This window comes from Ovis aries, chromosome 18 (genome assembly GCF_016772045.2).
Source record: "Ovis aries strain OAR_USU_Benz2616 breed Rambouillet chromosome 18, ARS-UI_Ramb_v3.0, whole genome shotgun sequence".
NCBI lineage: Eukaryota > Metazoa > Chordata > Mammalia > Artiodactyla > Bovidae > Ovis > Ovis aries.
Genome location: NC_056071.1, coordinates 40,473,801 through 40,495,578, shown reverse-complemented (window position 1 = coordinate 40,495,578; position 21,778 = coordinate 40,473,801). Strand labels below are relative to the sequence as shown.

Below are 21,778 nucleotides of genomic sequence, written 5' to 3'. Positions count from 1 at the left end.
TCTTCTGTCCCTGGTCCCAATACACTCTGTCCCTTGAAGGGAACAGACCACCCACTCATCACCAACACAGGACAGACATTCAGGGGACATACCCAGACATGTCTGTAGCTCACTGATGGACACAACTCAAGCTGAGAGGCTCCAGCCTACACCACATCTGACAGTGTAAAGAATATTACCCCTCACTGCTAAATCACATAATCATTTCCAAGGCAAAGGACTACCTGTACGAGGAAAGTCTCTCTAGGTAATCTCGTCCCCTGAGAGTAGATGCATAACCTCTGTGTCTCCAACTTATTCAATCTGTTGGTTGGGGGGGCGGGGGGGAGTGAAATCAACTATTTACAATATTTTAATACATGAAGGTGCAACAGATTGTTGAACTGAATCTGAATTAGAGAAATAAATGCACATGTTAAAGTGTGGAATTTCCCTTGACAAGACTATGAGAGTTTAATAGTAAATATTATTCACTGGGCTTAAAACAATTTTCTATGGAAACCTTTTCCACAAATTAGAAAGGAAGCATAAGGAAAATAAAACTTGATATACAGACCAAAGAATGTTCAAACTACCATACAACCGCACTCATCTCACATGTTAGCAAAGTAATGCTTAAAATTCTCCAAGCCAGGCTTCAATAGTGCCTGAACCATGAACATCCAGATGTTCAAGCTGGATTTAGAAAAGGCAGAGGAACCAGAGATCACATTGTCAACATCCACTGGATCATCGAAAAAGCAAGAGAGTTCCAGAAAAACCTCTGCTACTGCTGCTGCTGCTAAGTCGCTTCAGTCATGTCCGACTCTGTGCAACCCCATAGACGGCAGCCCATCAGGCTCCCCCGTCCCTGGGATTCTCCAGGCAAGAACACTGGAGTGGGTTGCCATTTCCTTCTCCAGTGCATGAAAGTGAAAAGTGAAAGGGAAGTCGCTCAGTCGTGTCTGACTCTTCGCGACCCCATGGACTGCAGCCTACCAGGCTCCTCCGTCCATGGGATTTTCCAGGCAAGAGTACTGGAGTGGGGTGCCATTGCCTTCTCTACTTCTGCTTTATTGACTAGGCCAAAGCCTTTGACTGTGTGGATCACAACAAACTGTGGAAAATTCTTCAAGAGATGGGAATACCAGACCTTCTGAGAAATCTGTCAAGAAGATTTGGCAGGTCAAGAAGCAACAGTTAGAAATGGACATGAAACAACAGAATGGTTCCAAATTGGGAAAGGAGTACATCAAGGCTATATATTGTCACCCTGCTTATTTAACTTCCATGCAGAGTATATCATGTGAAATGCTGGGGTGGATGAAGCATAAACTGGAATCAAGATTGCTGGGAGAAATATTAATAACCTCTGATATGCAGATGGCACCACCCTTATGACAGAAAGCAAAGAAAAACTAAAGAGCCTCTTGACGAAAGTGAAAGAGGAGAGTGAAGAAGTTGGCTTAAAACTCAACATTCAGAAAACTAAAATCACGGCATCTGGTCCCATCACTTCATGGTGAATAGATGGGGAAACAATGGAAAGTAAGAGACTTTATTTTGGGGGCTCCAAAATCACTGCAGATGGGGACTGCAGCCATGAAATTAAAAGATGCTTGTTCCTTGGAAGAAAAGCTATGACCAATCTAGACAGCATATTAAAAAGCAGAGACACTTTGCCAACAAAGGTCCATTTAGTCAAAGCTATGGTTTTTCCAGTAGTCAGGTATGGATGTAAGAGTTGGACTATAAAGAAAGTTGAGCTCTGAAGAACTGATGCTTTTGAATTGTGGTGTTGGAGAAGACTCTTGAGAGTCCCTTGGACTGCAAGGAGATCCAACCAGTCCATCCTAAAGGAAATCAGTCCTGAATATTCATTGCAAGGACTGATGCTGAAGCTGAAACTCAGTTTGAATGCTGCAGTCCTTGGGATTGCAGAGTCAGATACGACTGAGTGACTGAACTGATACAGACCATCCCCAGCTTATGATGGTTCAACTACTATTTTTCAACTTTATAATGGTACAAAAGCATTTGCATTCAGTAGAAACTATACTTTGAATTTTAATTTTTATCTTTTCCTGGGCTAGGGATATACAGTTTCATACTCTCTCTTATATTAGGCAGCAGGACTTTCATCATCCACACTGTCAAGAGGATAAATAACTAATAAAATTACAATCATTCTGTACTCAGACAACCATTCCATTTTTAACTTTTGCACAATATTCAATAAGTTACATGAGCTATTCAATACTTGATTATTAAGTTGGTAATGCATTATAAGATTTTTCAACTGTAGGCTAATGTAAGTGTTCTGAGAACATTAAGGTAGAATAGGCCAAGCTACGATATTCATTAGATTATATGTATTGATTACATTTTTAAATTACATTTTGATTCACAATATTTTCAACTGATGTTGGATAACCCCATATGAAGTCAAGGGAGATCTGTATAAACATTGGTCAGCACTGATGAATTGATGATTTTGAATTGTGATTATGGAGAAGACTCTTGAAAGTCCCTTGGACAGCAAAGAGATCAAACCAGTCAATCCTAAAGGACATCAACCCTGAATATTCATTGGAAGGACTGATGCTGAAGCTGAAGCTCCAATACTTTGGCCACCTGATGCAAAGAGTCAACTCACTGGAAAAGATCCTGATGCTATAAAAGGTAAGAGGAGAAGGGGATAATAGAGGATGAGATGGTTGGATGGCATGACCAACTTGATGGACACGAGTTTAAGCAAACTCTGGGAGATGGTGAAGGCCAGGGAAGCCTGCCGTGCTGTAGTCCCTGGGGTCACAGAGTTACACACAATTTAATGACTCAACAGCAACAACAAAATGTGGTTATTCCTGCTCAATTTAGGGAAGAAGCTGAAGTTGGACAAGATGCTGACGCAAGACTCCTTTAACCTCTGAGATCTCACAGGTCTGGGATTGGAATAGAAATCCTACTAAAACAAGGTCAGGCCACCAGGCTGGCCACCAGTTAGTCAATATTTTACACTACGAATACCCCCAGCCTCCACTGACCACTCCTGAGAATTTATCCTAGGTACTGTAGTGAAAGTCACTTAGTCGTGTCCAACTCTTGCGACCCCATGGACTGTAGCCCACCAGGTTCCTCTGTCCATGGGATTCTCCAGGCAAGAATACTGGAGTGGGTTGCCATTTCCTTCTCCACGGGATCTTCCTGACCCAGGAATTGAACACATGCACTGCAAGCAGATTCTTTACCGACTGCGCTAGGAGGGAAGACCTAGGTACTGTATTTTATATATATATATATATATATATAGTGTCCAAACTACAGAATACTTGACAGGTGAGGTACTAAGAAGAAAAACAGAGCCCAGAAGGGCAACTTTCCTTAGGCACAGAGCTATTAATTGTATGTGACTGTATTCTGAACTCAAAAGATCTAACTGACACCAAGCACAGCTCACCAACAGACCACCACCTTCCTCATGGGAGGCAGGCATCTGAATCCTTTAAGGGGAAAAAAATGGTTGCTGATTTGCTCTCTTGTGAACATTACTGTGAACAATGCCAGTGTCATGGGCCACAGAGTTAAAACTGGCCCCTGTCCATTGGAATTAATTCAAAAGACAAATGAGAATACTGCCTGCAAAAAAGGAAATACATTCTGGTGCTGAAGTCAGCAGTGTGTAATCCTCTTGAGTTAGGGTGTAGTAAATTTATATATCAACTTTTGAAACTCTCTGATAAGATAAATTTTTATTTCAAAGTAAAAAAAAAAAATAATAATAACATACTCTTTCCATCTAGGATAACACATCTCTTGTTTGTTGAAGTCCCTATCAGTGCTCACACTGTGCATTTTCTCCCCGTCTTCACCACAGCACACCAACCACACTGAACACCTGACACTGTCCTAGACACAGGCTTTAACAGAGCTGGAAAAAGTTCAGAGCACAGCTAGAAAGATTATGGGGATGGAAGGGCCTTGAAAAGAAAGTCTAATAATATCAGGTCTATAGTGTAGGTAAGAGGACACCAGGAGTTAGGGAAGCATGACCTAAATCTACTAGACAATAAAAAATTATTTGGGGTGATGTGACCCTAAGCTCATTTTCACCATCCCAGAGAGTTAGAAACTCTACAAGTCTTGGTGACTCAGCAGGACCTGGGTGAGGGAAGAGGTGAAACTGAAGACTAAGGATGACGCTTAGTCTCTGCCCTAAGGGATGGAACGGAAGACAAGGCTTTATTCCAGACAAACAATTCAAAAAGGAGAGCAAGTTTGGAATGGGGAAGAGGCTGAGATAGTTTTAGATGTGCAGAGTAAAGTTATTCAAGAAAGATTCTGGAGAATACAGACAGAAGGTAGGAAAAATATTAAGTCTGTATCTCAGGATAAATAATCAGAGGGTAAAAATCTGAATTCATGAGTCATCAGCACAGGGTTACAGGAGAAGCCATCAACAAGCACAGGATCATTCTGAGAAATGGAAGAGAGTTAAAGATTTGCCCCTCTGGTCTAGGAAAGAGACACAGTCTCACAGGAGTTATTTTAGGGCTACATAAAACATCAAACTCATTTACTAGCGGGTATTAAAACATATGGAATACTTGTGAACCTTTAACATCTATGACTCTTTTTTGGTGCAAACAATTTTACAAATAAAAATTGCAATCTATCTGTTATAAATAAATACAATTTAAAAGTCAACAGTTTTCATGAGAGGTTTGTTACTGTTGCTTTCAAAAAACAAAATATAAAAGGGAAAACAGTTGAAGTAAATTTCCAGATGACATGAAAGACAATTCTCCTATTCTTCCCCAAAATGTCTTTTGGAGATCTTATTAAAAATCTACACAGCCCTGGAAGATAGGACGCTTCTTCCCAGGAATCTGCTCCTTGCAACCATTTCTCATTTACTCTATTTAGGGCCCTTTGTTCTTCTAGCTAAACATTTAGATATTTATGAATGAGGGAGTATAAGAATGGTTACTTGAAACAACATCATGACTGTTACAGAGTTTGAATATAAAATCAGGCACCATTCTAAGAGTCATAAGGATTATGCTCAGCAAGCCCTTGAGGCAGGCAACAGCATTTCCATTTTACACATGAAAACAAAGCTCAGTAAGTTGAGCAACTTGCCCAAGGCACATTGCTGGTTCCAGAAAAGCAGAATTCGATCCCAGATCAGTCTTTCATTAAAGCCCCTGAGTGCTCTTTGCACTACATCTTTAACTCATTTAAAGACTGACTTTCATTACTGTGCTTCCCTGGTGGCTCAGAGGTTAAAGGGTCTGCTTACAAGGCGGGAGATCCGGTGTTCCAATCCCTGGGTAGGGAAGATCCCCTGGAGAAGGAAATGGCAACCCACTCCACTATTCTTGCCTGGAGAATTCCATGGACAGAGGAGCCTGGTAGGCAGTCCATGGGGTCTCACAACTGAGTGAGTTCACTTTCATTATTGCATTACAAAAATAGTAAAGACATTATTATGATAATAAATAAATTATTAGGTTGAACCACATGAAACTGATGATATTTGGCCATTTTTGATCTACAAAACTGGGAATTCCACACAGTATGACTTTATAAAAGCACTTACAGGTATTTTGGGGGGTGTCTAGAGCAGCAGTGTGAGTTTCTAAAGAAATTCCACACCCAACAGGAAGGGTAGAAGGGAACCCAGCATTTCACTCAGCTCATTAATAGAAAATACATGTTATGGCTAAAAAAAAGAAAGAATATATAGAAAATACTTGATTGCAAGAGAGGGGAACTATTTTAAAGTTTGCTGGGGGGTGGTAAGAGGAGAGAGAATTGGAGGAAGGTACAAACGTCCAGTTATAAAACAAATTAAGTGCTAGGAATGTCATGGGTAACATGACATCTGTAGCTAACACTGCTGTATGGTATTTAGAAAAGTTAAGAGAGTAAATCCTAAGAGTTCTCATCACAAGGAGAAATTTTTTCCTTTATTCTTTTCTTCTTTCTTTTTACTGTGTCTATATGAGAAGACAGATGTTAGCTGAATCTACTGTGGTAATTATTTCACAGCATATACAAACCAAACCATCAGGTTCTATGCCTTAAGCCGATACAGAGATGTATATCAATTATTTCACAATAAAAACTGGAAAAAAAATTAAGTTTGTTGTGAAAGACAGTTTAGTTCAGTTCAGTCGCTCAGTCATGTCCAACAGTGTCACCTCATCAACCGCACTACGCCAGGCTTCCCTATCACCAACTCCCGGAGTCCACCCAAACCCACGTCCATTGAGTCAGTGATGCCATCCAACCAGCTCATCCTCCGTTGTCCCCTTCTCCTGCCCTCAATCTTTCCCAGCATCAGGGCCTTTTCGAAGGAGTCAGCTCTTCACATGAGGTGGTCAAAGTATTGGAGTTTCAGCTTCAACATCAGTCCTTCCAATGAACACCCAGGACTGATCTCTTTAGGATGGACTGGTTGGATCTCCTTGAAGTCCAAGCAACTCTCAAGAGTCTTCTCCAACACCACAATTCAAAAGCATCAATTCTTCGGCACTCAGTTTTCTTTATAGTCCAACTCTCACATCCATACAGTGACCACTGTAAAAACCATAGCCTTGACTAGATGGACCTTTGTTGACAAAGAAATGTCTGTGCTTTTCAATATGCTGTCTAGGTTGGTCATAACTTTCCTTCCAAGGAGTAAGCATCTTTTGATTTCATGGCTGCAATCCCCATCTGCAGTGATTTTGGAGCCCCCAAAATAAAAGTCTCTTACTTTCCATTGTTTCCCCATCTATTCACCATGAAGTGATGGGATCAGATGCCATGATTTTAGTTTTCTGAATGTTGCGTTTTTGCCAACTTTTTCACTCTCCTCTTTAACTTTCAAGAGGCTTTTAGTTCTTCTTCACTTTCTGCCATAAGGGTGATGTTATCTGCATATCTGAGGTTATTGATATTTCTCCCGGCAATCTTGATTCCAGCTTGTGTTTCTTCCAGCCCAGCGTTTCTCATGATGTACTCTGCATATAAGGTAAATAAGCATGGTGACAATATACAGCCTTGATGTACTCCTTTTCCTATTGAAACTAGTCTGTCGTTCCATGTCCAGTTCTAACTGTTGTTTCCTGACCTGCATACAGATTTCTCAAGAGCTAGGTCAGGTGGTCTGGTATTCCCATCTCTTTCAGAATTTTCCACAGTTTATTGTGATCCACACAGTCAAAGGCTTTGGCGTAGTCAATAAAGCAGAAATAGATGTTTTTCTGGAACTCTCTTCCTTTTCCATGATCCAGCGGATGTTGGCAATTTGCTCTCTGGTTCCTCTGCCTTTTCTAAAATGAGCTTGAACATCAGGAAGTTCACGGTTCACGTATTATTGAAGCCTGGCTTGGAAAATTTTAAGCATTACTTTACTAGTGTGTGAGATGGGTCCAATTGTGTGGTAGTTTGAGAGTAGTGAAAGACAGTAATTTGTTAATTTAAGTGAAACCTTATGTATTGACTATAGGTTAACCACCAAGAGTACTGTGAAACACAAGCTAATGAATCACACACGTGTGAAATTTAAATGGTGTATAAACTAAAATACGTCTTCACCTATATCAGGGCATTAAGCAAATTTAAAATGGTTTATGGAATATCATTTTGGAAAAAATCACACGGCTGAACAATTGAAAGAGAAGGAGAACCCTGTAAGTGAGCCATAAAATATTAGAGCTTAAAGGAAACACAAATCATTTACTTTAACCCTTTTGTTTTACTGTGGAGGAAACTACGGTTCAGGGAGATTATATTAGCAGGAGTTAAAATTCAGGTTCCTGACTTCCAGTCCAGGGCTCTTTAAAATAGATCAGAATAACATGCTATTTGAACATAATAAAGTCCTCATACACTGTAACGGGTGATGGCATATATTGCAGATGGAAAGAAATATCCATAGGGCATAATTTTTATCCTGGAGCATGAGGAGGTTGCTAAAAGTAAATACATTAAATATGTTTCATAACCATAAAATAAAAACACTATGAACTATAAACTTAACATTATTACATTTTCTTATTCAGCCCATCAATATTACGGTATAACAAGAACACTGCCTTCTCCCAAGATGTTTTTTTAACTGGTTTTGGATATTGTTTTGACCTTTAAAAGAGGAAGGCATTCTAAAAATAGAATGCCGTCAAAACGGTTTGAATTTAAAGAAAAAAATCACACACCTGTTGGTTGAGAAACAAATACTCAGTTCAAAAGTATGACATTTAGAATATGTCTTTGGTACAACACTCAGCTATAGACATCCACTGTTAAAAGATAGCTTGCCTCTAATTTAAAATATATAGCAGAAATTGGCTATCTTAATTATTTCCTTCATTATGAGGTGGTATGATCTTTTGACCAAGCAAATATATTGTTACGTACCTGTGCTTTGTTTTATTTCTCATTAGAACATTTTTATAGCAATAGGAAAGGGCTGATTCCATGGCTTATCATTCTCCCTATCTGGTACTTTCCTTGAAGATTCTTTTATAACTCACTAATGTATCAATCAATCCACTGAGGATTCATGATTTAAAGGAGAATAAAGAACTGTTCCTGAAGGAGACTCAAATTCTCTAAAGAGAAAGAAGATAACCACCAGTAGGAGAATCAACGTATCTTTCAAATGACCTGGGAAACTCTAGCTCTCTTTTAGAAACCCCATATGGAGGAGAAGCCCATCAGAGATGTCTGGGCAATATCCCTGCTTTCAGTGGAAGGATTTAGAAACTGAATGGTGTATAATGACCTAACCACCAGCCACAAGGGCTTCTCGACATGGTATCTGGAAAAGCAAGAGTCACTAAAGGATGTTCAGAACCTTGAAAAGCATCACTGCAATAGAGAATTCATTTTCTACATACTGAGTACAATCAAGTTGCCTCTCTCAAAGGGTATGTGGATTCATTCATTCATGCAACAAGAATGTACTGAACCTCACCACATGCCAGGCACTATTCTATGAGCTGAGGAAACATCAGTGAACTAAATAAACAAAAATCTCTGCCTTTGTGCAACTAACTTTGTACCAAGGGGAAACAAACCATATAGTAAAACGTGTAGTTTTCAAATGGTGATAAGTGCCATGGAGAAAAATTAAGCAGGAAAAAGAAATTATGTGCAATATATATGTACCTAGCACAGTATAAGAATTTAAAATATATTAAAGGGTTTTTCTTTCCATTAATAAAAGCTCCGAAAATTATTTCACTGGTTCCATAATTGAAGTTGAGATATTAAATTTTTTCTTGGAGGAGCAATAATCTTATCCCACTACTTCTGAGTAGTGAAATAATAATAACTTTTATTTATCAAATGCCTTCTCTGTGCTAGTAACTTTATATAAAAACACTTATAATTCTGTAAAATGGATGCGTGTGTGTGTGTTCAGTCGTGTCCGACTCTGCGACCCTATGGACTGTAGTCACCTTCTGTGCATGGGATTTTCCCAGCAAGAATACTGGAGTGGGTACCCCCTAATTTTATATATGGGGAAAATGACACTCTAAGAAACTCAAAATCACAGATCTTGTCATCTTATGCTAGAACTAAGATTCAAAGGTAAATATGCCTGGCTCCAAAACCCACCATGCCAGGCTCTATTTTTGTCTACTGTTTGTGTTTAGGAGTGTCAGGAGATGGAGTGAGTCAAGAAGGGAAACATGGCTATTGCTCCCATACGACCACCCACTCCTGCCTACCTCCCAACCACTAATCTTCTGAACAGAGAATATGAGTCTACATACATGTGAATAAGTTGTTAGATTTTAAGATCTCAAAATCTGGAATGGAAACTCTCATTTGGTATAAGCTAGGCAAAACTTTCCTTTAAGTTTGGTAATGTAGCTTTTCCACCACCATTTGAAGGTGTAGGGTATCTTTGAAAAGGAGCATTTTTTTTTTTTGATTCCTCAAATTGGCTCACAGAACTCATTTACAACTTTATGTTGGGTATCTGGGCATATGCAGTGTTTACAAAAGAATGATGTTAAGATTTAGCTCCTAAGAATCAGAAAAAAAAAATCATGGTAGAAACCATGATTTTTGTTATTTTCTTATAGAATAATTTTTAAAATTAAAACAAAATATATTCACCTTCACAACAAATAAACTTAATAATACTAATCAGAGCAAAGACCCAAAGGAAAAACACTCTAAATAAAAAATAACATGGTGAAACATGTCTCTTCTTAAGCTGGTTATGCTACCTTTTCCATGCCTCTGCATCTTAGCACATTCATTTTCAGTTTAGTCAAAATTCAAATGTTTAAAAATCATGTTATAAATTATTTAATACTAAATTAGTAAAAATCATAATATCTTAATTCACTAATCTGATTCTTATAGTTCTATGAGCAGACTTGAATTGAAGAATGTAGGGAAGACCACTGGACCTAAATCAAATCCCTTCCGATTATACAGTGTAAGTGACAAATAGATTCAAGGGATTAGGTCTGATAGACAGGGGGAACATTTCATGTAAAGATGGGCACAATAAAGGACAGAAATGTTATGGACCTAACCGAAGCAGAAGATATTAAGAAGAGGTGGCAAGAATATACAGAAGAACTGTACAAAAAAGATCTTCATGACCCAGATAATCATGATGGTGTGATCACTCACCTAGAGCCAGACATTCTGGAATGTGAAGTCAAACGTGCCTTAGGAAGCATCACTACGAACAAAGTTAGTGGAGGTGATGGAATTCCAGGTGAGCTATTTCAAATCCTAAAAGATGATGCTGTGAAAGTGCTGTACTCAATATGCCAGCAAATTTGTAAAACTCAGCAGTGGCCACAGGACTGGAAAAGGTCAGTTTTCACTCCAATCCCAAAGAAAGGCAATGTCAAAGAATGTTCACAGTACCACACAATTGTACTCATCCCACATGCTAACAAAGTAATGCTCAAAATTCTCCAAGCCAGGCTTCAACAGTACCTGAACAATGAACTTCCAGATGTTCAAGCTGGATTTAGAAAAGGCAATGGGAACCAGAGGTCAAATTGCCAACATCCACTGGATCATCAAAAAAGCAACAGAAATCCAGTAAAACACCTACTTCTGCTTTACTATGCCAAAGCCTTTGACCATGTGGATCAAAACAAACTGTGGAAAATTCTTCAAGAGATAGGAATACCAGACCACCTGACCTCCCTCTTGAGAAATCTGTATGCAGGTCAAGAAGCAACAATTAGATCTGGACATGGAACAATAGACTCCTTTCCAAATCAGGAAAGGAGTACATCAAGGCTGTATACTGTCACTCTGCTTATTTAACTTACATGCAGGGTATATCATGAGACACTCTGGGCTGGAGGAAGTACAAGCTGGAATCAAGATTGCCAGGAGAAATATCAATAACCTCAGATATGTAGATAACACCACCCTTATGGCAGAAAGTGAAGAAGAACTAAAGAGCCTCTTGATGAAAGTGAAAGAGGAGAGTGAAGAAGTTGGCTTAAAACTCAACATTCAGAAAACTGAAATCATGGCATCTGATCCCATCACTTCATGGTGAATAGATGGGGAAACAATGGTAAGTAAGAGACTTTATTTTGGGGGCTCCAAAATCACTGCAGATGGGGACTGCAGCCATGAAATTAAAAGATGCTTGTTCCTTGGAAGAAAAGCTATGACCAATCTAGACAGCATATTAAAAAGCAGAGACACTTTGCCAACAAAGGTCCATTTAGTCAAAGCTATGGTTTTTCCAGTAGTCAGGTATGGATGTAAGAGTTGGACTATAAAGAAAGTTGAGCTCTGAAGAACTGATGCTTTTGAATTGTGGTGTTGGAGAAGACTCTTGAGAGTCCCTTGGACTGCAAGGGGATCCAACCAGTCCATCCTAAAGGAAACCAGTCCTGAATATTCATTGCAAGGACTGATGCTGAAGCTGAAACTCTAATACTCTGGCCACCTGATGTGAAAAACTGACTCACTGGAAAAGACCCTGATGCTGGGAAAGATTGAAGGCAGGAGGAGAAGGGGACAACAGAGGATGAGATGGTTGGATGGCATCACCGACTCAATGGACATGAGTCTGAGTAGACTCCAGGAGTTGGTGATGGACAGGGAGGTCTGGCGTGCTGCAGTCCATGGGGTTGCAAAGAGTCGGATATTACTGAGTGACTAAACTGAACTGAACTTAGCAGTCATGCCTATTTTGTGGTTGTTTTTATTTTTGAGTTTTATTTTCAGGTCTGTCCTTTCTCTTTAGGCAGCTGCTCTTCTGAGACACATATTCTCAGTGTTCTAGAAGCTGCGTGCCACTCCTACTCAAGACTGGAACCTTGCCATGATGGCTACTCTCTCACCATCCCCTCGCCCCATTTTTATTAGTTAGCTATAGGTCACAAAGAGTCTGACACACCTTAGTAACTGAATAACAAAAAATTGAAAATGCACAATTTTTTAACTATGTTCATATACCTGTTTTCACTTAGCACATAACCTTCTACTAACTAAGGCCCTGCTCTTTTGGTAAATTCTGGTCAATGTCCCACATAGACTGCCTGCAAGAGCGATTAATATGCATTCCAGACACATTCTCTTTTAAATCACACAAAAGCAAAAAGCAAGTTAAATAGAGTGGAATATCACAATTAACTATTTAAAGCTAAATGTAAGCAGACTGCTTCACAAGGGGAGCTGAACTGTCACTTGGTTTTAGATGGGCTATTTTTATGCTAATATAATGGGAATAAACAGAAGCAGGGAAGTTGGGTGCCTAGGGGGCTGCTGGTGGGGAGAATGATGGTGGGTTGATAGCTATCCCACAGGACCAGTGATAGGAGACTGCTGGGGTATAAACAAAGGATGAGCACTAAGAACTGAAAAAGCTGAAAGCATGTGGCAAACAGACTTTGAGTGGGCCAGAAAAAGTAATGAGTTGTTTAGGAAGACACATTTATATGGCTGAGTCCCTTTGCTGTTTACCTGAAACTATTACAACATTGTTAATCGGCTATATGCCAAAGTAATATAAATAAAGTCTGAGTATGATTTTTTTTAAAGAAGAAAACACATTTAAATCAAGGAATTGAATGAAAAGAACGGAAGATGAGATGGCACCCCGAGCTACACCTGAAGCCCTATCTCAGAGTATCTCTAGAGCAAGGGAAGAACGAATCACAATGTCTACAAGCAGAGCCCAGACAGCATAGCATTAAACCTGTGACAGGCTTCTCCAACTAATATACATGTGCTTGCCTTTGTCTGTCCCAATTTGGAAACTGTTTCTTCAACACATGATCTTGCACATGGTAGACATTTGACATACTTGTTGATTGTTGACTGCTGATGAAATTGTCTAAAACAGCTGGCTCTACAGTGTGTACTGTGGTGGACATGGTGGGCATTAGGACAGTTACATAGGGTACAGAGAAAGGCTGTGAGTCCTTGGAACTTGATCCTTAGAGAAGACTCCATCTCTAGGACATGACAAAAGCCCCTTATGGATTTGTCAGATCCTTGTTTACTGTCACACAGCCACCAAAAAAAAAAAAATTAACTTTTTCCAGTGCATCAAGTACCATCATTCATGTCAGTTCTCTAATGTTTCTCTGTTCATCTGCAAATTAGTACAGGATCTTCTCACTGTGACATGACAGGAGAGAATGTGTCACCTACTCTAAGGTCCAAGAGTTTGTCACCATCTCACTATTGTAAACAGTAATGGCAGATCTGGACTTACGTACATTAGCATGGCTGGAACTACCTTGCTGAAAAAGAGTTCATTATAAATATTGACTGTAATTCCCTTTTTAATTAGAAAAAGTGAACTCTTCCTACAGTAATATAATCTCAAATTATAGGCACCCAGCCTCCTAGAAAGAGAGAATAGAAAAATAAAATAGTGCTAAACAAATACCCAACTAGCATAAAAATGTTGTGTAATTTAAATGAGAGTTAAACAAAGCAGGTGTTAAAAAGTAATCAAGTAGTAACAAAGGCTGGGAAAATTAATTCAAACAATGAGCCAATAGGATGGTTAATCAGCTTGCTTTGCAAAGAACATTTGATTTCTCCCCTGAAAACAGCAGTGGTGACAAATAAGCCTGACCTAGGAAATATCTTCATGTATAATGTAATATGTCCCATATTGCCTATAAAAGAAATGCCACTGAATTACAGGTGTATGGTGCTGAATTATCATGGATGCTTCTAAATTACCATGCATGGTGTCTTTGCTCTGGGTTGTCTGACAATGGTTCTTCTGTTTTTTAAACTCTACAACTGTTATTTGAATTATTCCAGAATAGAAGTTTCACACTAAAAGGGCTCAGGCAGCAGCAGTGGGGGTAAATGGACAGGAGCAGGGGGAGACCATGATGAATTGGAGAATACTGCTCCATCTAAGGCGGTCAACTCTTGCCAAGCGAATCACATCATCTAATTCTTACACAAAACCCAGAACTGTGTGTGAGTTTTTTATATCGAAGGGGCCATACAGATGGCTAGGTAATCTGCAAGGTCCAGTGTAAAATAAAAATGCTGAACCATTTGCCCCCAAAATTGTTGAGAATTTCAAGCTGGCAACAGTAGAGCATTAAACATAGTGTGGACCTTTCTCAGCACAGGGCCGTATGTTGCAGCACAGGTTGCCTGCCTATGAAGCCTGTCCTGTAGCTACATAAAACAAATTCAGGAATCACCTAGTGTGAGACCTATTTTAAAGCTTCTACATTCTCTCCTTATTTCCCCTTGGGACTCAAAGTAACAGGGCTGGAAGAGTTTGGAGCATGCCCTATAGCGAAAGAACTGAGACAAACATGGCTGGTGGCTGACAAGGGGAACAAAGTATCCCTTGTTCTCACCAAGTCTTAAAACCAACTGGGGGATTCAGCTGTTGATAGGTGTGTGCTTGTGGTGAAGAAATCTTAGACCTGACTAATCCAAAATACATAAAAGTTTGTTGCCATAGCTAAAGTCCTATAAAAAGTGATACTCCTCGGAAAAGCCTTCCCAATCATGGCCCATCTATAGGGCTGGGTATGTCGGACCGCCATCAAAGAGGAACAGTTAATCCGCAAGTGACAGTCACGAGTTAGATATCCTTCACACACACATGAACATGAAAAGCTTCATGAAAATTTATACAAATACCATCAAACTTTTGCATACATTAGTTAATAGGATTGTTTAGACAAATGCTTCCCATTTAAAGTGATGTTTATAAGGCATACTAGGGTGGATGAATAGGTTGCTTGTGGCTAGAGGTGACTGGCACGTACCTCCACCAGCATGCTGGCTGGAACGTGCCATTTAGAGGGCTCACTAGAGAGTTTTTAAAGATGAGAACTATCTTTCATTAAAATGAAAAAAACATCCTTAAACTGATCTGTCATATACATTTCATATTTCCATACATCAGGTTTACATAAATTGAGATAGACATGTAAAACAATTACAATTATACTTTTCCCAACAGCTTAATACCAACAAAATGCTTATTGCCATATTGGCTATGGTCACACCCAGCAAGATTCTAATCCAAACTCAAGAAGAAAAAAATCAAAGCTGTTCTTCAGTGCAGCAATTTTACCTCCATGTGTAGGCCATATATGTATGTGTGCACAGATAATTGGTGTATCTCTGAAACATAAGTAAACAGAATAGCATTACGGTATCAAAAGAATAAATTATTCCACTATAAATTTACCTGTTTTATTTGGTCTCTCCATCCCCATTCCTGATAGAATGTAGTGGGGAAGAAATCTGCATCTATCTTGTCCCACTGCTATGTTCTCCAATATTGCGTGGCACATAGTAGATACTCAATAAAAAGTTGTTAAATTAAATTGAATACACAGGATCAAAACAAGTTATCAGTCCCTGATTCTACGATTTTTTAAATAGAGACATGTGGCAGAATTACCAATTTCCCTAAATTCCACTGGCTTTTCTACTTCCCAAATAGAACCTAACTCTGATAGTCACTGTACCCAGTGTACAGTGTACACTGTACCACTGTACCCACTGTACCCAGCAATTCTTTGCTTTCTGTCAGCCTCTAATTCCTGTCGCTCACACAGACATGAGCTTGGGCCTCCTTGACACAGGATGGGAGAAACATTAACTTCTTCCCAGAACCTAGAAACAGCTAATGAGCTCTGAGGAATAATATTTCTAAGTATTCACCAGACCAGAATCAATAGCAATGTGCTGTCAGTGTGTGCATTAGCCCCACAGTCAAACAAAGAACAGCCCTTACAGCCCAATAATGACACAGGGTGTGGATAACTGGGGATGGGCAAGATGATGCAGAGATGACTGTATCAGCTCTTCTCAAACACAAGGCTTCCAGGATGTTGCACAAGACTGTCATTCCTGTACTCTGTAAGAAATAGGAAGCATTTAGATTCAGCCACTGATAATATTCAGCAAAATAACTCTCTTTTAACTTCTTAATCCAGGAGATGGATTCAAAGTACACCTTCCTGGCTATAAGAGAAGTTTACTCCTCTATTCCTTGTCGGGTGTTGGCAGGGAATTCAAATGCCTTAAAGTTAGCAGAGCACTACATAATGCAGCTGATAAGACAGGTACAACAAACTTGAGTCACTACTGACTCACGTAAGACCTGCTTTCAGTACAGCTCCATCATGCCCACACTCATTCATGTAGCATTTTCCATATACAGATCCTGCTAGAAAGGTATGTAGAGCAAGTGTACTGGCAAAAGGTCTGAGTATCCATTGTGCATTGCTTTAATCTATAGGATCAGAGTAGGATCTGACCAAGATTCATGCTCATCCCTGTAGTAAAACTGATCTTAGTGTTTTAAATGAGATTTCAGTCTATGAGTGAAATCTGATTTTCCAATCAGAATGAGAAGGGTGGGGTGAGTTGATAGAGTAAAGGTGACTGCTTTTATGGTATACACAGTTAAGATGTCATAAAACTAAGATGACTGGGTAAGCAGGTGGGTATCACAGTCAAAGCACACTGATTTGGAATCCTGGTCCAGTTATTTATTAACTATATGACCTTAGCCAAATTTGGTAACCTGGCAAAGACTCGGTTTCTATAAAATGTAAATAATAATATCTAATCCTATAAAATGAGATTGTTACTCTCTATTTCATAATGTCATTATACAGGCCAAATAAGTTAGGTTCAATGTTTAGTTCAGTGCCACACAATAAAAACTGAATAAATAAGAGCTTGGTTATAATTATGATTTTTATTTTTATCATCCCACCATGGCCTAATTATCCAAAGAATTAACTTATTTGTAACTTTGTAATTCAATGAAGAAAGCTATAACCAAAAGGGTAGAGGAGGTTAGTTTCTCATGAGGCTTCCATGGTCTAAACTTGGCCACATGGTAACTATGATCATAATGATTTTTCTCTTATCACTGAGAAATAAAATTCTCTACATTCTAGAAAGTTTCAATGAAACACCACAAAATGCAGCCAATCTCTCCCTTCCCCGGTAGACACACACACCCCATCTACCCCTTGGGGATATATTAAAACTAAGACAACTGAAATAGCCTTAGCCAATAATTAAGACACACAGCTAATCAGAGAGCAGCACGGGCTCTGCAAAGAAACCGGGCACTCAGGATAACAGTTCCCATTATTAGGGCTTTGTTCTCCTGGAGCAAAAAGAGCACAAAAGCATCAAGTTGGGGAGCTGCAACTGTATTTTGAATTATGTGCAGAGGTGAGGAGAGATCACAGGCACCTCTAAACTAGAAGGATATTCCACCAGATAACTGCGTCAGCCCACACCCACCAGCGCACTCCCCACCCTCGAAGCATGACTCCACTGTTTCTAACACTATCCTTAAGAAATCTGGCTTCTGCGACTTTCAGTAATTGTACAAATCACCCATGATGAAGCAGCAAAGAGCACTGTTAGACAAAAGAAATAAATATTAAGCAAATAGGAAACTCATTAAAATGCTGCCTTTGGTTACTTTTATTCCTAGCAATTTATGTTATCAAACAGATCTTTCTTCATTGCTTTTCCCTGAAAGTAACACTTCAAATGAATTTCAATGGCCACTGAGTGATTTTCTCCAGACCCACATAATCCAGCCATGATATGCACTTCCCCTCCCCATCCCCCACCATCCAGCACTCCTCCTTGTCACCCTAGAGCCTCTGACTTAGCTGTGTTCACACCCAGAAGTCCCAGGAGAGCCTTCTGCTCACATTATACAACACAAAAAAGCAGGCAATGAACAACCAACCCATGCTCCTAAATGCCTGCGATAAAGCCAGACTGAGCTGACCTCTCCCATCCCATAGAGCTGCATATCAGGCACATAAACTTAAAAGAACCGAGAGCAGCCTGTTTGTGATATATATAAATAAACTAATTAAAACCCAAGGTCTTTCATTCTAGCTAGTGCCTAATAATGGGACCAATATGCTTGACTCTGTGCAAAAAAAGAAAAAAAAAATCACTCCAAGCTGGCAAGAGGTATTCCTTTTCCTGCTCCCTGTGAAACATCTCTTTCAGGCTCAATAAACAGCCTAAAAGAAGAGGAACTCAAGGGTTGCCATTCATTCCTGTAAGACTTTTCAAATAAGAACTATCAGCTTGGCAGCACTGAGCCAAAAGACCACTCCCTGATTCCAAGTGGACATATTGATCAATTGAATTGACATGTGCCTCCTCCTTTCTCTCTCTTAGTAACAATCAGCTGCACCAGGGAAATCCATTTCCCAAAACAAAAGGCAACTCACTGCTCCTTATCTGATAATGCCAAGTCATGTATTTTTTAAAAAATAATAATAATGGTGTTGATGAGGCCTAAAGACAGAGATAAGAGTCTAAATAAGCACCATACGTGTTTATTGTAGTTTCAGAATTGAGTTGAGGTTATGACCAAGCCCAGAGATCTGTATTCACCACAGTCGCTGAGGATTCAGCTATTTATTCGTCTTACCAGATTCTGGTTAAAGTTAAGCAACACCACTGCCACTTCCAGAGGCTCTCCACAGGGTTACCCTTCACTGCAACTGCCGCAGAGAGGAGACTTGGTACAAGTCAGCCTGCAAATAACTCCAGCTATTTTGGAGACTAGCAAGAGATGAAAAAATATCGTGGCAGTCTTTCAACTATGAAGGCCATAGACTGAAGGACTAGCACATAAATCAAAGGCTTAAGTAATTTCATTCTGTTTAGGTCTCTATATTTTTAATAAATTCTGTCTTGAACATGCAAGAGGTCCCCTTTCACATCAGGGTTATGTCAAATGCTTATTCAGCATTCATTTCTTGCCATGAAGAAACTGAAACCCAAACGAGGTAAATACTGAATTTCATATTGTAAACCACTTAATATTTCATAAATCACAAGAGCAAATAAGGGACCAATGAGCTTTCCCCATAAAAAAAGAAGCATATCTTTACAATCTTTAAATACTGTGTACTGATCAATTTAGAGCCTATTTGGGGCTTTGCGATAGAAAAATATCTTATGTTTATGAAAAATTCCATGAGAACACTAAAAATAACAGGCAGAGATGAAACAAGAATAATTCCACATATTTTTATTTCTCTATGACTCTTACAGGGCTTTGTCTTAACCCAGCAGCCTGAAAACAGATTTAGGTAAAACAGCTCTTCTTTCCCTAGTCCATTTTAAGCAGACAACATCCCCCCATCACTGTCTTAGCAGACACCGGCTAACCAAGAAAACAGCCGAGCAATTACGGCCCAGACATTTAACACTCACCATCTCCTGCTCCCACCGTCTCCTTTTGATGTTTACAGCACATCTGTAGGATGCAATACTAGGAGATGCCTTGTTTGACCTGCTGCATGATGCTGTGACATCAGTTCAGATGATGCAGCTCATTATGGGAAAGACTGCTGTTGCTATGGCAACTGGGATGTGCTAGGAATCCTTGCTGCATTTCCAGTGGAGCCTGAGACAATACGGAAGCCCTGTAAGAAACAGACGATATGCAAAATATAGACCAAAGGAAGAGGATCCCTCATTGGACTAAAATCCATAGGTCTAAAAGGGATTTCCCTGAAGTCACTTTGGAAAAAAATAAAAATTATCTCCTACTTTGTTGTCACACATTTAGGAGGGAGAGAGGGAAGAATGCGATTTAGTGTTAAACAAATTAAAAACTCAAATGGACAATGTTTCTCTGTTAGGCAATTTGATTACTTTTTCCTCTCTGGACAGCATTACAATTAATTATCTTTTTTAAAAGTTACTAAAAAGAATTTTTCTCGTTTGTCAAAGACCAGAAGAAAAGCAAGGAACAGAAAAAGAATTATAAATGGAATATAAACAGCTGAGAAAGTGACTGTTATTCTGAAGTAAATAGGTTTTAGTTCTACAGAACACAGACAAACTCCTACCAATGAAGTCTGTCCTAATCATTTCTACTGATGAACAACAACCCACAGAACCTTCTCACACAGACTAGCCCCAGCTCTCACTTGAACATTGGATAGGCACATGGAAGGAGGTTTAGAATCTAGGGGCCACACAATTTCACCTTCAATTTCTGGGGTCCCTTCCCTTGATCTGCAGAGAACTCCTACCACTCAGAGTCAAAATGCAAGAGAGTCTTTTCTGGGACCAAACCTGGTAGTTGGAACAAACGGTAACTTGCTAGAAAGTTCCTAAATCGTTTGCATTCCTAACATTGGGGTTCTGTTTTCTTTTCTATGAGGCAATAAGACACCGAGGAGAAAATTACTCACACCCCTACCCCCACAAAAGCTGAAACTACATGAAAAGCCACCTTTATATAAGACACAGTGAGGTTATTTCTCCAGTTAGGAAAAGAAAAGCAAATCTAAAGCAATCATTTCTTTTCAGTCCTGAGCAGAAACAAACATTATGTGATGTGAACTGGGGGGAAGGAGATATATGCAAAAGCAGCCATCTCTTGCATATTTAATATTTTCAGACCACAGATAGAGAGAGAATCAAGCTGACCTACATCCACTCTATCTGCACAACTCTGGGGAAGAACCACATTCTAAAACCCCAAGTCTAATGAGACAATTACATTGTCCCCTCCTACTTGAGATTTTAAATGCCATTGTTAACCAACAGCATTGGGGATGGGGGGATGAAACAGCAGAAGGAATTCAGGCAGTGGCTTGGTAAATGGGGGCTGATAAAATGTCTGAAAGGTGCCAAGATCCTAGCAGGGTGCACCATCAGCCATGCACAGAGCATTTCCTCCCTGATGGAAAGCCAAGACTATTCCTGCTTCACTTAATGAGGAATTGGAAGGCCAAGAGCAAGACGTGAAGCTGCCTGCCCAAGTCATCCATGCTCTCAGTCATAGGCCAAGCCTGACTCCCACCCTTTATCTTAGACCACATGCCACACCACAGGAAGTTAACAAGCAGCTACTCTAGCACAAACAGCACTGATCTGGGATTCAGGAAACCCAAGTGTTAATGCCAGTTCCTCCAGTGAGCATCTGTGTAACATCAGGTCAATCAATTAACCTCTCTGGTCCTCAAGTTTTTCATCTGCAGAGATGATGGATTTAGCTAATGACCACAGTTTCCAAGGTTTTTGTTAGTAGTGGAAGCCTTTCTTCTAATGATATAGACCAAAGCTGGGCTGCCCTGGTTGAGAGGGGAAAAGCCCAGAGTCAAAGTTGGTAAGCTCTTCTTGAGCCCACCTCACCTCATCTGCCTATGATCTGACCCCTGAAGGCACCTCTGATGAAACCCTCAGCTGGGGAAGAGAGTGAAAGTCATGGGTCTATAACAACATTATGAGCCTTTCCCCAACTGAAATCCATGGCTCTATAGAAGTGAGAGAG

The 21,778-nt window shown here is 39.7% G+C and overlaps 1 protein-coding gene across 1 annotated transcript in view; it reads right to left on the bottom strand.

Annotated features, from left to right (window-relative positions):
- Nucleotides 1-19,828, bottom strand: part of AKAP6 (A-kinase anchoring protein 6) — a 501,319-nt gene extending 481,491 nt beyond the window's left edge. The window contains exon 1 of the mRNA XM_042235676.2: nt 19,705-19,828. The gene's annotated coding sequence lies outside the window, so the exon portion shown is untranslated. The remainder of the gene's footprint in view (nt 1-19,704) is intronic.
- Nucleotides 19,829-21,778: the final 1,950 nt, after the last annotated feature.